Source organism: Suncus etruscus, chromosome 13 (genome assembly GCF_024139225.1).
Source record: "Suncus etruscus isolate mSunEtr1 chromosome 13, mSunEtr1.pri.cur, whole genome shotgun sequence".
Taxonomy (NCBI): domain Eukaryota; kingdom Metazoa; phylum Chordata; class Mammalia; order Eulipotyphla; family Soricidae; genus Suncus; species Suncus etruscus.
Window position 1 is genome coordinate 62,687,147 of NC_064860.1, and position 18,038 is coordinate 62,705,184.

An 18,038-nucleotide genomic window follows, 5' to 3' on the forward strand; every position below is an offset into this window, starting at 1 on the left:
ATGTATGTTGTTTTAGTTATTTTTTCTCCACCTCTATAATTATTTCTTTATGATTTTGAGGCCACAACCATCAACATTCAGTAACTATTCTTGAATCTGAACTCAGAGGGCCACTCCTTGTAGTGGCCATTCTATCAAATTTGGTGCTGGTTAGCAATGCTTCAGAGGCCAAGGGACCAAGGGTTAAAGCCAATTGATGCTTTATAATACATCCACAGCTCTCTAATGGAGATTGTATTATAAATGAAATGAATTCCACTTACATTTAAATCAATTAGGTCGAAGGAGAAAAGGAAAGCAGTATTTTTCTAATTACCTCTCATAGGTCCCAACAATCCATAGATATTAAATTTAGTGCTTCTTATTTGCTCCTTTTCTGTTAAAACATCCATTTGTGGGGCCGGAGAGATAGCATGGAGGTAAGGTGTTTGCCTTTAATGCAGATGGTCATCGGTTCGAATCACGACTTCCCATATGGTCCCTCATGCCTGCCAGGAGCAATTTCTGAGCATGGAGCCAGGAATAACCCCTGAGCACTGCCGGGTGTGACCCAAAAACCACACACACACACATAAAAAAGCATCCATTTGCTTTACCTATTTTGCTTAATTACTAAGCCATAAATTCTGTCAAATGCTTACTAAATTCTGTATTAGGTAAGTAGCCATACTCAGCTACATCCAGAATCAGCAAAAGATTTAGAGATACTTAAGAGTTCTTGAAAACATCATCTAAAGGCAAAATTAAAATAGTTTTAATTTTCTGTACTTAAAAAACTGGATATAACTCATTTAAATATCATTTTAAGTTATATTCTGGCCCATAGTGGTGATCACCAGGATTCCTCCTAACTCTGTACTCAATGATCACTTTTTTTGTTTGTTTTGTTTTGGTTTTTGGGCCATACCCGGTGATGCTCAGGGGTTACTCCTGGCTATGCGCTCAGAAATTGCTCCTGGCTTGGGGGATCATATGGGACGCCGGGGATTGAACCACAGTCCTACCTAAGCTAGTACGGGCAAGGCAGCCACCACTTGCGCCACTACTCTGGCCCTCAGGGATCACTTCTAGCTGTGCTCTGGGAAACATGGGTGGACTAGGGATCAAACCTGGGTTGGCCACTTTCAAGGCAACCAACCTGTCAACTATATTGTATCTCAGGCATTCTATGATAAGCTAAACTTAATTAATACTATCATATTGATAAGGTCGGAGATTCCACACATACTCCTCTAATGATTCCAAGAGGCAGAGACAATGCAAAAGCAAGGGGTTTTATTATTTAAACATATGCAGGGGCTCTCAACGTTGCCTAACATAAGCCAGAAGATGGAAGTCCTGAACCAGATTTACCAAGCCTTTATATTGCGTTTCAGACAGTGGATAATTACAGTAGGGTGGTCCATTTCAGGAAGTTCGTGACACTTGACATTTTCTCAGTTACATTTTTTCAAGATTTATTTAGGTAATCACAAGTCACAAGATTTGCAACAGTTAAAATGTATCTTTTGGGCCAAGAGTAAGTTCTTGGGATTTAGGAAGGGGTGGGGTCCGTCCAGGGTATTAAGGCAAGTCCTTGGGAAGCTGCAGAGAAAAAATTATTTTATTTTTTTTACCTTTCAATATTTAATGGACTTTGTGACATTGCCCAAGTTGCAAACATCACTCAGATTGTTCCTTTTCAAATTGGAATGTGTATATTTTTATGTGGGTGCCCTTCCTGCAGGGAAGATGTGGTTATTCTTTCTTAGAGGGAGATGCAAACACAAAGACACAAAGACAGACATGACAACAGACAGACAAAGACAGACATGGAGACAGACAAAAGTGGGAAAAGGATTCCAGCCAAGACTGAACCCAATTCCAATTTATTGAAACTCAAGGCCTGGCTTATATAATTTTTGTGGGCATAGTTCTACTCATACCTATAGAACAGGCACAACAGGATCCATTAGCAAATGAGATGGAATATGCAGATAATGAGATCTGTCTCTACTAGGTCAGGATAAACTGATAATGGAACCTATCTCCGGCAGGTGGGGTATACAAGTTAATTCTTGAGGCTACCTATTTTAATTATGGCTCTCTGTTTGGTGCCCTTAAGTCTTAAATGGTTAACATTCAATTCTCAAGGCTGCCTGCAGGTGGAATATAGAAATAAGGTGACCTTAAATGTTTTACATTTAATTCTCGAGGCTACCTGCTTTGAGCAAAGTCACAAGTTCCAAAGTCACAAGGTCCAAAGTCACAAGGTCCTAAGTATTCAGCCTGTTCTAAGGGGCTCCCTACATTTTTATATACCTTATAAGCATCACTATTGTTGGTCTAGTTTGAGTACCTCAAATAAGTGTTAAAGTAATGTTAGCTACTGTCACTGGTAAGCAATAACATATAATTAGAAAATACTACACATGTTAATTTATATGAACTATTATATAGAAAACTATTTAAAATGTATGACATTTATTAACAAAGCAATATGTTTGCATACATTTCTTTACATTTATTTTTTGAGAACAAATCAGAGATAGGGAAAATGGTATCTACTGAGGGATACTACAATCTAGCCATAGTCCCGTGGTGACACAACAGTATACTTCCATGGACCTATTTTATTCTCCCCCTATAGCAATTTGTACACTCACCAGTTTACCATCTGAAACTCTCCTACTCATGGGTATTTTGACATATCAAATACATTGTAGCAATATCCTTATTTTGCATAGATCCAATAAATTGGGATATATTGCTAAGAGAAAAGTATTAGTCCTAATTACTACAAAATTTAAATGTTTCAAGAGTGTCCTACAAAACCCTTAACATTTGTCATATTGATTTGACTTAAGCTTCAGTTTCTCTGAGATTGGCCATATACCCCAAAATATGAGTCCCACCATGGGCCTGACATGGGACCGGGATCAGGCTTTGTGCCACCCTAGCAATGAGATGGGACATGAGAGAGTTCAAGGGATTAACTGTTATTTTTTAAAGTGATAGCTGCTAACTAAAAGAAAATGAGGGAATGAGAGCCTTTATTTTCACCAAGACCTAGAAGAAGGAACCTCTAGTGTTAGGAAAACTAAAAGATTTGTCTGAAGCCTCCAGTTGAAAGGTATGGCCAAATGTTTTCCAGGAAAGGTCACCCTGATCTAATTTACTCGACATTAAAAGTTTTTATCCTAGCTCCTACTATGCCTAAGCAAATAATAGCCACATTTACTACTTTTCAATAACCTCTCTTCTGGATATATATGATCTGCTCACCCATGCTATTGACTGTGCTGATATTACTGATTCTGGAATCCTGATTTCTGTGGAGAAAAGTAGTACATAAGAAGAGCATGCCAATCTAGCCCATATCTAGTTTTTGTGTTTAGCAAACAGAAAAGAATGGGATGGAGCTAAACACACAGAGCACACACCTTGCTTTGTCCAAAACAGAGACTTTGCCCTAGCTTCCTCTTCCTTTCACCACCCCCCTTTCAGATGTAAAGACCCACCTATACTTTATTGGAGACCAAACTAGACTTGATTTAGCTTTAGGGAGGTCCTTTTGTCTATTAAATACATCACCCTACCCAGATGGATTGAGTCTAGTCAATAAAGATTATTTGAAAAGAATAGTCTTTGGCTTGGTCCACAAGGTTGGAAGCTCCCTGATCCCACGCTTTTCTCCATTAAGTCTTGCAGTGTTACTACTTCAGACTCATTCACATTGGGTTAGATTATGGCAACTGGAACCTCTCTCTCTCTCTCTCTCTCTCTCTCTCTCTCTCTCTCTTTCTCTCTGTTTCTCTCTTTCACTTTCTCTCTCTTTTCTCAATGGGAACTATTTTCTTTAATCCAATGATGATCTGATAAAGTAAAACAATGTATATTTTATTAAATTTAAGATAAAATAAAAAACACTTTTAGCAGTGATATATTGCCCACTTTATGCCTATTTTTGACTTTCATAGAAAACTAAATTGTATGATTAATAAAATATCCAGTTTTATCCTCTCAAAGGGAGATTTTTGTGTGTTTGTTTGTTTTTGGTTTACTTCTAGAGGCACTCAGGGGTTACTTTTGGCTCTGCACTCAAAAATTGCTCCTGGCAAACTTGGGAGACCATATGGGATGCCAGGATTCAAATCGGGGTCTGTATTGACCACTTGCAAGGCAAACGCCTCACCGCTGTGCTATGCACCACCCACAGGAAGATTTAAAAAAAACTACATGGGAGGATACTTATCCCATGTTCAACAAAATTTAGAATCAATGAATATTTAACTTCAGGTTTCTTTTTGATAATTATCCTTGAAGTAAGTCAAATCTCATGATCATTTAAGTTAATTCATCTGAAACTATAATAATGTACTACTTCTCATCTATTCTATTTCTAGCTTATCAGATGACTACCATTAGACTTATTTTCTCATTTGATTCCACCACTATATGGATGATATCATAGATTTCATGGACAACTACACTTAATATCTTCTCAAATATAATATTTCTACTTCCATAATTCTTTATCTGCAATCTATTTTGGCCACCAACTTTCATGACTTTAAACTACGAATCATTACTTCAAATTAATCCACTTGTATAAACCACTTCGAAGTATTTTCTTCATAATCTTTTTTATTTCTACCATGCATATTTTATCACTCTTAATATATTTTCTTTATTTTTATCCCATCTAACTACCAGTTCCCAAATGTAACTTTCTGTCTACCATCTTAAACTCCAGGATGATCAAAAATCCTAAGTTACTTTGGTTTTTCATGGTTGTAGTATTTAATTTTACACATTCTGGATCATATTCACAAAATTTATGCCCTTTGCATTACCATCAAACTCAGTCTATTCTCTAAAATCAACATTTCATCCAAACTGAGGTAATCTTATTACCTCACGATTGTCTGAACTGAACTCTTGGACTTGCCTAACCTCTGTCTTATTTCTAGTTTATCAGCTGACTGCTGTTATACTTATTTGCTCATTTGCTTCTCTAACCATCTTAAACATAATATAGATTCTATGGATAATTGTTCTTAATCAATATCTTATCAACTTTATGATCTTTCTACTCTCTCTATATACACTTTTACTCCTTTTATTGTTTTTATCCTCAAAAAATGTCTTGCAGATTGGTTCTACCATAAATTAAATCTTCCCTCCACTTGAACTCTTCTAGGTCTAGAAATCATTGCATATCACAGAAGGGAGACCAACATATAACTTGCTAGAAACTATAGAAGCAGAGAAAGAAGTTGGCTGTGTCTTAATCTCATTCATTCATTGACATTTTCTGCAATTGTGAAAGGTAGTTCTCATTTAAATTCAGTATAAATTTATGACCTGAATTCCATTCTGCCCTAATTTTTCAAAATACCTCTTTTAATTAAATGATATTCCTACATTCTCATTAATAATAAAATTAACAGTGCTTGTTTAAAACACAGATTATGACTTTTCTTGAACTCTATCTTAAAAATGCTTAAGGGATTTTTAACTTAAGACAAATCTAGAAAATAGTAAATTGTTCCTTCTCATTTATAACTTATTTGGTTTGGTTTTTGGTCATACCTAGTGGTATTCAGGATTTACTGCTGGCTCTGTGCTCATGGATCACTTCTGACAGTCTTGGGAGACTATATGGGATTCTAGAGATTGAATCCAGATCAGTTTTGTGCAAGGTAAGTGCCCTACCTCCGGTATTATTGCTCCAGCCCTATCTTATCTTTAACTTTGGCTTTTTCCTTTTTACTAACTCCTCATTACAAAATCAAAACATCATAGTCTCACCTTTCAAAGAAGTAAAGTCACCCCAAACCAATCCCACCCTTTTCTTTATGTCTAACTCTACTTATCATCCTATTTTTGACCTTAATTTTTTAATTTAATTTAATTTTATTAAAACCATTGTGATTTAAAAAGTCCTTCACAGTTGTGTTTCAGATATACAATTAATCAGGGCTAATCCCACGACTAGTGTTGACCAACCTCCACCAATGTTCCCAGAGTGTATTCAAACCACCACCCTTTATCCACCAGCCTTCCATTATAACATGCCAATTTAAAGTTTATATTGTTAGAGTTTGGGTTTCTTGATTCCATTATTGTTGACTTTGGCTTGGATATATAGTTCTGTCCTTGTTTGAATCTCTACCAATGCACCTGAGACTGCTTGGCCCAGACCCCATCATTTTATATTTGTTTTTTTTTCTCCTCCATGTAGTTTCTTTCCTTCTCACTACAATCTGGGTCTAAGAATGTTTGAGACAATTTCCATTTAGACCATTGCATTTCTTCATGCATTTATCCTAAAATCCACATATAAGTGATATAATTCTGTGTTTATCCTTCTTTTTCATGCTTACTTCATTTAACATACTATCTTCCAGTCCATCCATGATTGTGGCAAATTGAATGATCGCATTATTGCTTATAGCTATGTCGTATTCCATTTTATACATGTACCACATTTTCATGATCAACTCATCTGTTGTTAGACATCTAGGTTAATTCCAAGTCTTAACTATTGCACTGATTACTTCAATTAATAGTGGTTTTACATACATTCTTTTGGATGATATTTTTTCTGTTGTGGGGAAAGATACACAAAATAGGGATTGTTGGATCATATGGTAGCTCAATTTTGAGCTAATTGATAACCCTTCATACATTTTCCGTAGGGGTTGAACCAGGCAGCATTCCTACCAGCGGTGGATGAAAGTTCCTTTCTCACCACATCCCCACCAACAGAGAGTTTTAACCGGTATTTTTTGATACATGCCATCCTTACTAGTGTAAAGTGATATCTCATTATTGTCTTGATTTCGATTTCTCTTATAAGTGACAATGAGCAATTTTTCATGTACCTGTTGGCCGTCTGTTGATATTCCTCAGAGAAGTTGACCTTATTATCATTATCATTATTATTATTATTATTATTATTATTATTATCATCATCATCATCATCATCATCATTATTATTATTTATTTTTTGTTGTTGTAGTTTTGTGGTTACCCCTGGTGGTGCTCAGGGGTTACTTCTGGCTCTGCCCTCAGAAATCACTCCTGAAAGACTCAAGGAACCTGTGTTGGCCACATGCAAGGCAAGTGCCTTGTGTTATTGCTTCTGCCAGACCTTAATTTTTAAATAGCCAAACATTTTCTGCAAACATTTTTTCACAAAATATAATTTAATAATATATTTGAATTGATTATAATTTTTAAATTTTGATCATAATGGCTTACATATCTTTCACAGTAGTATTTTAGGTACATAGTAACATTGAATCAGGGGAATACCCATCACCAAATTTGTCTTCCCTCCATCTCAGTTCCCTTTCTGCAACCCATATACCCCACCATCACCCCCCAGGTCACTAGAGTAGGTGGCCTCTCTTTGTCTAGCTTATTATTAGTGATCATATATCTGTTTGGTCCTGGTACCCTCCCTTGTTTCTCCCTATATTTAAGATGTGGAGCTAGATAAATCGAGTTATGTGGTTTTGTTTGAAGGAAAAAAAAGCAATAGTTTGATATACAAAATAAGAAAAAATAAAATAAAAATAAAAATAAAAAAAGAAGTCAAATACGTTGAAAATGGGCGGAGTCCTGCTTTCAACCTCAGTTTGAGAGAGGATGTGAAAAAGGTAATTGGAACACCACAACAATACAGAAAGAAATATCAAATTAAATAACCAGTGAGCACTAGAGCAATAAAGACAAGCACCACACAATAGTCTCAGTTCTGAAATCAAATCATGCCAGAGTGCAAAAAAAAAAAGAGAGAAAGATAAGATAAAATAAAGTAAAATTAAATAATATTGGAGATATCAACTTCAATATCTACACCAAAATAAAGACGTAAAATAATTGATCAATCGATAAATAAATATGTGGAAAAATTATTGTTTTGTGCTTTTTTTTCCTTTTCTTTTCCCCCTGCATAGGCATAGTAACTATTAGGGATATAGAGGGAATTCCCTTGGCCTAGGAGATACAGGGTTTCTCCACCCCTGAAGTATACTGTCATGGGATTAACTATAGACTCTTTGCATGATCATTTACTCTCCTCTCGGTGCTTTCGTGGTGAATGGAAGACTTCTGCTTCATCTTGGATGGTAAAATCAAATCTCTGTATCTAGAGATCTTGGTGACTGTGCAGCTCAAGGAATGGAGCTTATGGTGAAGTCTTTCTTTGTAGTCCTAGCAGTTCTGCTTCTTCAGTGTCATTTTAATCCATCTTCTGTAGTTGGTGGTCTTGGTCATTTAGTTATCCCAGGATGGAGCCTGGGATAAAGTCTTTCGTTATGTTTCCGGAAAATCCGTTCAGTTGTGGTTGTCTCAGTCAGACCTCTGGAATTGGAGATCTTGTTTATTGAGCAGATAGTAGACCAAAAGCTAGGCTAGAGCTTTTTGTTGCTGTTGTCATTGTTGTTGTTGGACCCTGGATGGTACTGTCCAGTCCTGGTTGTAACATCCAGTCATCTGTATATAGCGATCTTGGCTTTTGCACAGATCAAAGGGTGACATGTTTTCTGATTTTGTCTTATCGTTGGCTGATGAGGAAGGACAACTTGCTCTTAGATCAAGTTGTTCCCATTTCCTCCTTGTCAGGTTATCAATTTAGAACTGGTGCATGTTGGTGTCAGAGCAGCATTATGAATGTCCTGGAGGAGATTTGGCTCCTGGAGCTGTTGTGAAGAACTCTGTCGTTTCTATGTCTGGGATCCAGGAGTCAAGGCTTGACGGTCGGTGTCTAGTTCCCTAGAGTCTCAGTTGTTTCCACATGACATGCATTCAGGGTGGGAGATGTCCCTGTGTTGTAAACAAGTATGAGTTCTTATCCCTAGTAGACAAGAGCTTGTTTTTACACATAAACTTTCCTCTTTGTTTAATATGTCTTTGCAGGAAGAAGTGGTGCTACATCATATTGCTGGTGGATTTGGGGGTGGAGAGAAGAAAACAGACACCTGACAAAATCTATAAAAGAATATATATGCTCATACATATCTAAAGAGAAAAAAATAAATAAAAGACGTAATTAAAGGAATAAAGTGGGGCCGGGAGAGATAGCATGGAGACAAGGCGTCTGTCCTTCCTGCAGAAGGATGGTGGCTCAGATCCCAGCATCCCATATGGTCTCCCGTGCCCACCAGGGGCGATCTCCGAGCATAGAGCCAGGAGCACCCTCTGAGTCTGCAAACATTTTTTCCTAAACAATTTTGCACCTTATATAGGTAATGAAAAATATGCACCTTGATAAAAACTTAAGTTAAATATTATACATATATCTATATATTATCTAGACAATTATTATACTTAAACTCCCTGTGACATTTAAATAACTAAAAACTACCTTCATTATTACTCTTTTACTCCCTTATTAACTTCTTTTTGCTACTGTTTTTTTTTTTTCCTGTTTTTGGTATTTTTATTCTACTTTCCTAGACCTCCATTAGTTCTCTTTAACTTTGTTTACTGTCTCAGTTGTAGTCATTATTTCTTCTGAATCCTCTATGCTCTCCTGAGGAGTTTCAATTCTAACACAGTTTCAACAACTCTCTCCCTGATTCTCTCTTTCTCTCTCTCTCTATTTCTCTCTCACTAACTCACTATCTTTCTCTCAAGGTAACTCAAATTGATCATCCTAATTCTTATCACCACCATAAACTTCACCTTTTGTACCATCTATCCTTTTTTTTTCTTATTTTATAAAAACTTACAACTAATATGGAAAATTTCCCACCTCCTTTAGAGCTTTCTCTTACTTCAGAAAAGCTCACTCTATTTCCTCATTCATTATCATAGCACAATTCCAACCAATCACCAAAGGTTAATTAATTTCTCTGGAATTATTTTATTGAATAAACATTTAAAAACAAAACCTGGGATGGACAAGAGTAAAGAAAAAAGAGAAAAAAAGGGAGGTTGAGGAGTAGGATGAAAATGGACAGATAAAATGAAAAAATATTCATAATGATATAGTTCATTAGTCTATGCTGATCTGTTTATGAAGAGTGCAGCTAATTTTCTTCTGTATATGTGATATAAAATGGAAATAATGTTTAGAGCTGGTCTTTACTTTTAGAAACTATGTAAGTGGTCTCTAAATATCATATGATAAAAGTAAATATTCTATAATAGCATTTTAATACAAACAATTATAACTATTATATTTATGAAATAAGATTCATACTTATACTGGTTCAGGTTTTTATTATTTTTTAGTATAATAATGATCATTGTTTTTTATACACATTTCATTGAAATAGTTCCAAACATATAAAAGCATGGACTGCACTAATTTTAAAAACTTTTAGTATATATAATGTCAAACTAGTCTCTAGAAAGAATTAACTGAAGGTATGTAACTCCTCTATATGTTCAGAAGATGACAAGTTTCTTTATGATACTAATTTTATTTATCAGTATAAAATTATTTTATTAGTCTTGTTGTTCTTTCCTTTTTGTTTCTAGCATTAGTTGGATAGTTGTAGCAGTACAAGTCCTTGTATTACATCAGTATCACCATCAGGGAAAGATCCACTATTGAACAGATATGTTCCTTGGAATAGCTCCTAGTATATGATTTGGGTTAATTACTGTCATCATCTTTCATGCCCTTGGCATGGCTTCTGTTTGGATAAGCAAATTTAGCATTGGTGTTAAGCCAAAAAAATTAATTCTTAATGTAACTAGATATAAAATGCTATGAAACCCAACTGTTAAAAGGAAATTAAAGCATCCTAATTAGACATACATAACAAAGGCCAATAATTTATTGGTTACTACATAGGAAGGTGTTACTCTTACAAAGTCCAACTTTACTTACTCTTTTCTACAATGTGCTGCACTTAGTTACAAAAGCACATTGTAACAGATTTTAATAAGTTGTAAATGATAAATCATTTTATGCTGGTAAATAAGTCTTAAAAATGTATCCTGTTAAGCTTTTCAAGAGGTGTTAAGAAAGTTAAAAATAGCTATGTACATACTTTTATAAACGATAACACACTGAAACCATTATCTTTGACCTAAGCACACACAATTTAAAAGTATAGAATAGATATAGGAAGATTAAAGTGATTAAGTTAAGTTTGACATATAAGTTTGATAATGGTTATTGTTCACTATCAGACACTAAAGGAGATGAGAATGAATGAATTAACGTGAAGAGTAAGGAAACTGTAGGATCAGTACTAGTTCATGTTTCTTTACTAGTCTTAGGGAACACCATAACTTTTGAAGGTGACAGCCATTGGTGGTGCTCATTGACTACTTCAAACTCTGCACTCAGGTACTGGTGGGATCTGTGAATATTTGGGTTCTGTAAATGGAATCCAGAATGGCTGCATGCAGAGCATCATCACTGGAGGGAAATAAGATAGAACTGTAGGATAAATGAAAGTCTAATTTTTGAAGACCTTGTGGAAGCAGAGCCAAAGAGGTGACACCAGGACATCAACAAGCCACTCCACAAGCAAAGGATGTAAATAATGGAATTATTAGTAAAACGTAAATTCAAAATGTCTCCCTGAGAGTTGTGATAATCAAGCTGAACAGTACAAAAGGGATCATATTGAAGATAAATCTAAAGTAAGTGATTTATTCACACAGCACCAAGAACATTTTTTGCCAGCTCAGAAGACTGTGCAAACTTTGGCAAAGGAAAAAATGCTAAGAAATACATTTGGACTAATGGCAGAGTGGAACATGTCCAAAGAGCCCACGTATATGACAATGAAAATATCATGCCATTTCTTGGTATTGGCCTCCTGTATTACTGGAGTCATTCAGATCCTTCTACAGTCATCCCACACTTCAGATGCTTTCTTGAATCTGAATCTATCACATAACTGTGTATTTGCTGACTTTCCCAGCGAAATAGAGCTTTGACTTTTACTGCTGGATATGGGACTATCATTTCATTGGCCTTAACTTACTGAAGAGCAAATTGTACTTGTAAAGAAAATTATCAAGAATTTATGAGTTATAGGCAACTCATTAACTGACTTTCTAAAAAAATCTGTTTCTAATATATAACAAATATTTGCCTTACAATGTAAAATGAATTTGGGGAAATCTATTTTGCATATGTAATATCCTAAGTAAATGTCTTTTGTTCTCATTTGATAATTACAGTAAAAATTTAACATGATCTTTAAGTCTTTAAAGTATTTTAATGTACATTTTTTAATTACTAACATTTATTCAATACTCCGTGCTTTCAATCTATTAAAAAAAATCAACAGTGATTGCATATATGTCAAACCTCTGTTTTGATATGTTGAGATGAATACTTGAAATAAAAAAATGTATAGAAAAAAATAAAGTTTGACATGTAATCTAAAATAGGATAGTCTAGATATTAAAATAATAACTTGAAATTATTTGGAAATATATGAAACATATACATGTTTATACTCAATGATACACATGATAAGAGCATAATACTATATTATAATGTCACTTCAATAAATTATTAATTCAAAAACTAATATTTTTAAATATCATAGAGAATAGAACAATAGCTATATGAGGAAAAATATGAGTCATATTTAGATAAATATTTTTAGATAAAATTTAGATAAAAATTTTAGTGTTTAAGTACAAATTATGTCAGCACTTATTAGAAAACCAAATTAATGTAAAAAATAATTAATCTTTTTTATTTCAAATAGTGGGGTTCTCAGGAATTATTTAGTCTAACTCCCTTCTATTTTCATTAATTTTTTAATAATTAGCAATATTTGGATAATTATAAAGAAAATAAAATTAGGTTGACATTTTAATTAAATATCTTACCAACAAAACAGATATTTAAAAAAAGCTAGAAAATAGCAAAAGTAATAAACAAGAGCGAGCATTCATGAATATGTTTTAGAAAACTTAAAAACATCATTTCTGTTCTCTCAAACACAAGATGAGAGAAGATTTTTGTTTCTTTGTTTTGGTACCACACCAGGAGGTGCCTAGGCATCACTCCTGGCAAAGCCCAGGAGACCATATGTGGTACTGTGGATTGAACATGATCTGCCATTTGCAAGACAAACACCCTACTCACTGTGCTAACTTTTGTCTCAGATGGGAGACTTAACTGCTATAGCTAAAATCTCAGAAAAGATCAGCATGAAGGAATTCACAGACTTCCAATAACATTTTTATCACAGTTGTTAAAATATAAAGATAAATATGGATTATGTTGACAAGACTATGGCATTTTGGAACTGGGGCAATCTTTCCCACACAGTTTTGTATCAAAAAAAATGACACTCTAAATGTTCCTTCTAAAATTGAGCATCTTCAACTTGAAATATTTAGAAATGGATTCTGTAATAAATCTACTAAATAGACATAGGGTTTTCTTTTTCAAGGAAAATTTTCCTAAGCATGGTTCACATGGACTTAGAAAGTATTATACTCAGGTATTATGACTAAAAATAAATTTACAAATATGAAAATTTGATATTTTGTCAAAGAAAGAGCATGGTAAAATATATAGCTACACTTACTGATTTTAAGCTTTCAGCTTTTAAGCTAACTACCAATTATCTATGTGATGAATTACAGACTATATGTAAGAGAATTAAGATAATTTAGACATGTATAGGTTTTTCAGTACACAACTTGCAGCTTCATGCTTCTGTAGTAGTTTTTCTTAGAGATCTATGAAAATCAATACTTATTTAAATAAAATGGTTTTTATTGTCTTTTTTGTTTGTTTGTTTAGGGGTCACACCCGGCAGCGCTCAGGGGTTCCTCCTGGTTCTGACTCAGAAGTCGCTCCTGGCAGGCTCAGGGGACAATAGGGGATGTTGGGATTTGAACAGCAGTCTGTTTGGGTCAACCGCCTTACTCTTTAGATCATTTTTAATTAATATGACCAGAATAAATGATGGGTTTGTGCCTTTTTAGTATCTTCTTTTAGCAATACCAATTTACTCATCCATTCAATAATTCAATAATTACTTAAAACCAACTTACATGCCATCTGGTTTTCCTGTTGATATCAGTTGGACAGTGAGCAAACTGACAAAAAAAATATGATCTTAAAGCATGTAAGTTGGTGAGAGAAATATAAAGTAATAGTAGCAGTAAATACGTGTAATCTCTAGTGTGCTGAACATGAATAATTATAGAAAGGAATAATTCTAGGAAATAAGTAGGTTGTATTGTGAGATGAAATAGGGTTGCTAAACAAATAGTCATTAGCCATGTGTTCACATGCCTACAGAAGGGGAGGGAGAATGCCATATGCATATCTGGGAGTGTGCCCTAAACATAGAGATCATAGATTACAAACATCCTGAGATAAAACATGCCTGATTATTCCAGGTACAGCAAGGGGTCAGTGTTGTAAATAGGTTCACATCCTGAAGGGCCTTACAATTCATGGTATAAACTTGAAAATTCACTCAAAATAAGTCTTTTGGAGATTTTAGTCAGATGAGTGACATAAACTGAAATCTATTTGTAGATTAAACCACTCTGGTTATTTTTTATAATAAGTCAATTATATGTGATAAGGGCAATAGCAGGAAAATCACTTAGAGGACAATTATAATAATCCTTAATGATCAGCCAATGTAGAAACCGGAGAGGTAGCCATTGAATTGCACTTACTGCATACATTTTGAAGACAGAGTAAATAGAATTTGAAGATGATTTCAAGATGGTATAAAAAGGAAGTCAAAGGTGACTGTGAGATAATTTAATCTAAGCAGCCCAAAGAATAGTGCAGCCAGAAGCTGATAAGACTGCATGAAGGGTCAATTTGTATGTGATGGGTGGTGGTGGTAGTGGGGGGGGGGGGAAATCAAGAGTTCTGGTTTTGTTTAGGCAAACAGAAAGTGGAATGTAGACATCAAAGAGGAGTTTCTGAAAGGGTCAGTTTACAACACAAGTCTTAAAACTCAGTGAAATGTTCTACACTGTAGAAAATAAGTTATGAGGTATTAAGCATAGAAAATTCTATTTATGAAGTAGGACGATATTATTAAGAAAACAGAAAAAGGAGGAGAAGGATTTCATGGTCTTTATGATCAAAAATATATGATTAAGTTGTTCTATCGCATCAGTCAAGTCTGACATGAACACAAAAGTCCAACTATAATCCACATCATCCATAAATACTTAGGAATATTTGATTTAAAAATAAAGGTATACATTTTCATTCAGGGTCAAACTTAGAAAATACAGAACTATTGGATCCTGAAGCATTTGTTTCCCTTAAATATATTTCAGTTATCAATTTTATTAGTACAACTGTTAGTGATGAATAAAATTCTAGTAATTTTCTTAGTAATCTTGTAATTTCTTTTATTTTATTCAGTATACCATATGCAACTGTTACATAGAATATTGTGACAATAATCTAATTATATTAAGGATCCCCATTAACTTCTTATTTTAATCACGTATAAATTTTAACCATTGTCAAAGTATTATTATTATTATTTCATTATCATTTCATAACCCCATGCCCATTCCTTTTATTTTCATTTCCTCTGTCCTTTTCTCCTAGCCTCCCTCCCTCCCTCCCTCCCTCCCTCCCTCCCTCCCTCCCTCCCTCCCTCCCTCCCTTCCTTCCTTCCTTCCTTCCTTCCTTCCTTCCTTCCTTCCTTCCTTCCTTCCTTCCTTCCTTCCTTCCTTCCTTCCTTCCTTCCTTCCTCTTAAATTTAAAAAATAGCTCCATTTCCTACTCTAATTCCAGATTTGTAGATTATCTAGCATATCCTGATACATGTTAATCAATTTTGTAACTTTTATGTCTAAAGTCTATTTTTATGTTTCCATTTACAAAGTGCATAGATGCATTGGGTTGCAAATAATTTTGAGGGCCGGGAGAGATAGCACAGCGGCGTTTGCCTTGCAAGCAGCCCATCCAGGACCAAAGGTGGTTGGTTCGAATCCCGGTGTCCCATATGCTTCCCCCCACCAGTGCCTGCCAGGAGCTATTTCTGAGCATACAGCCAGGAGGAATCCCTGAGCAACGTCGGGTGTGGCCCCAAAACAAAACAAAACAAACAAACAAACAAAAACAAACAAACAAAAGCAAATAATTTTGGTGCACAGAAATGATCAAAGTAGATTATTAAAGCTAGACTTTGGGTAGAAAATTGTGAGCACTAAATGAACACATGTTTTCTAATAATAGATTACATTCATCTTACATTTATCTCACAAACTAATAAGTCATATTTATATCACTTAAAATTTATATGTATCAAAATAGTTTGTAAATTGAGAAACCAGACTGAAAAGGTAGCATCATTGATAGAGCTCTTGTCTTGCATGAGGCTGAACTGGGTTTTTCACCCATTACTTTAAGTACTACCAGAGGTGATACCTGAGACCACAGCTGGGAGTAAGCCTTGAGAACTGCCAAATGTTGCCACCAACACAGAAATATGAAAGATACTAAATACATTTAATATTTATTAAACTACATATTATTTTCTGTGTTGAATTAAAAAGAATAAATATGTAATACTTATCTGTGATATTAGTGAGTCAAATATATTAATACTCACCTATCTTTTTGCTCTGGTATTTGGTTTTTCATTGAATTTTCTGAGTTGATTACATGGACTGTATGACTACATGTGAGCCAGTGGCTCTTAGGGGTTACTCCTCGCTTTGTGCTCAGACGGGCAGCCTCGGGAGACTATAGTGGACTATATTGGCTGCCAGGGGTAGAACCTGTGTCAGCCGTGTCCAAACGCCTACTGTGCTATCATTCAGGCTCCCTATGCTTAATTGTTTTAAAGCATGAACTGAAGAAAAAGATGTGAATGCCTTTGTTTTGTTTTGCTTTGTTTTTGTTTGGGGGTCACACCTGGCGGCACTCACAGGTTACTTCTGGCTGGTTCTGTGCTCAGAAATCGCTCCTAGGCAGGCTCGGGGACCATACGGCATGCTGGAGATCAAACCGGGTCTGTCCCAGGTCAGCGCGTAAAGGCAAACGCCATAAAACTGTGTTCTTGCTCCTCCCCAAATTTGAATGCTTTTAGATGATATAAATAATGGTCAACTTTGGGGCTGGAGCGATAGCACACTACTTGGGTGTTTACCTTGCACGGAGCAGACTCATGGGGCCTGATTTAAAAAACAGACAACCAACAACAACAAAAAAAACTATGGTCAAGTTAGAAATATAATAAAATATTTTACAAATATTTTGGGAAATATTTTTGTGATTATTTTACAATTTGTTCACAAAGATGTTTTATTTAATCTCCTTAACAATAAAGTTATTTACACTTCCAATATAAAATAAAGCTATAATTTAGGTAACATGCTTAAAAGTTAAGTAAATTCTCTGCATATACATTGTCCTCACTTAGTAATTTGCAAACCAAACAGCACTCAGTCTACTCTCAAACTTCTATATTCCAGTTTAAGGTGTATAATTCCTTTCTCTTATACCATGGACTTCCTTCTTTATATCTTCTATCTCCTAATAAGTCAACTTTATTTAAAACCTGAGTTCTTAATATAGACAAGATGGGTCAAGAAGGTCCTTGAGGAAGAATAAGAGTATCCCTTTGGGCACTGCCAGGTGTATCATAAATTCATCCCCCCACACATATGCACACAAAAAAAAAAAACTATAAACTCATTAAAACAAAAGAATATGAGCTAACTGTTCAATGTCTCAAAAGGCTCAGACAACATTTTTTGACCTGTTTTTCCTTTAACAATTGAGGTTTCCAACATACTTTCTAACTTACTGAGCTTAGGGGAGCTCTCTAAAGTAGTACCTTTCAATCTTTTATATCTGAAAATTAGTGAAAATAGGATACATGTTTACCTTAAGACCAAGGCATTCCGTTATTACTATGAATATCCTAAAAGTTCCACACGTGATTGATGTGTACCACGTGTTAGCACAGCAACATTTTCTAGAATTTATAAGAAATTTTGGTTGAGTAGCATTTGGAAATTATTGCTAAAAACTCCATAAGGGAGAGTAATAAGGAAACTCCAACCCCAAAATTCTGGCCATAGCAGATATCTCCACTCCCACTCCACTT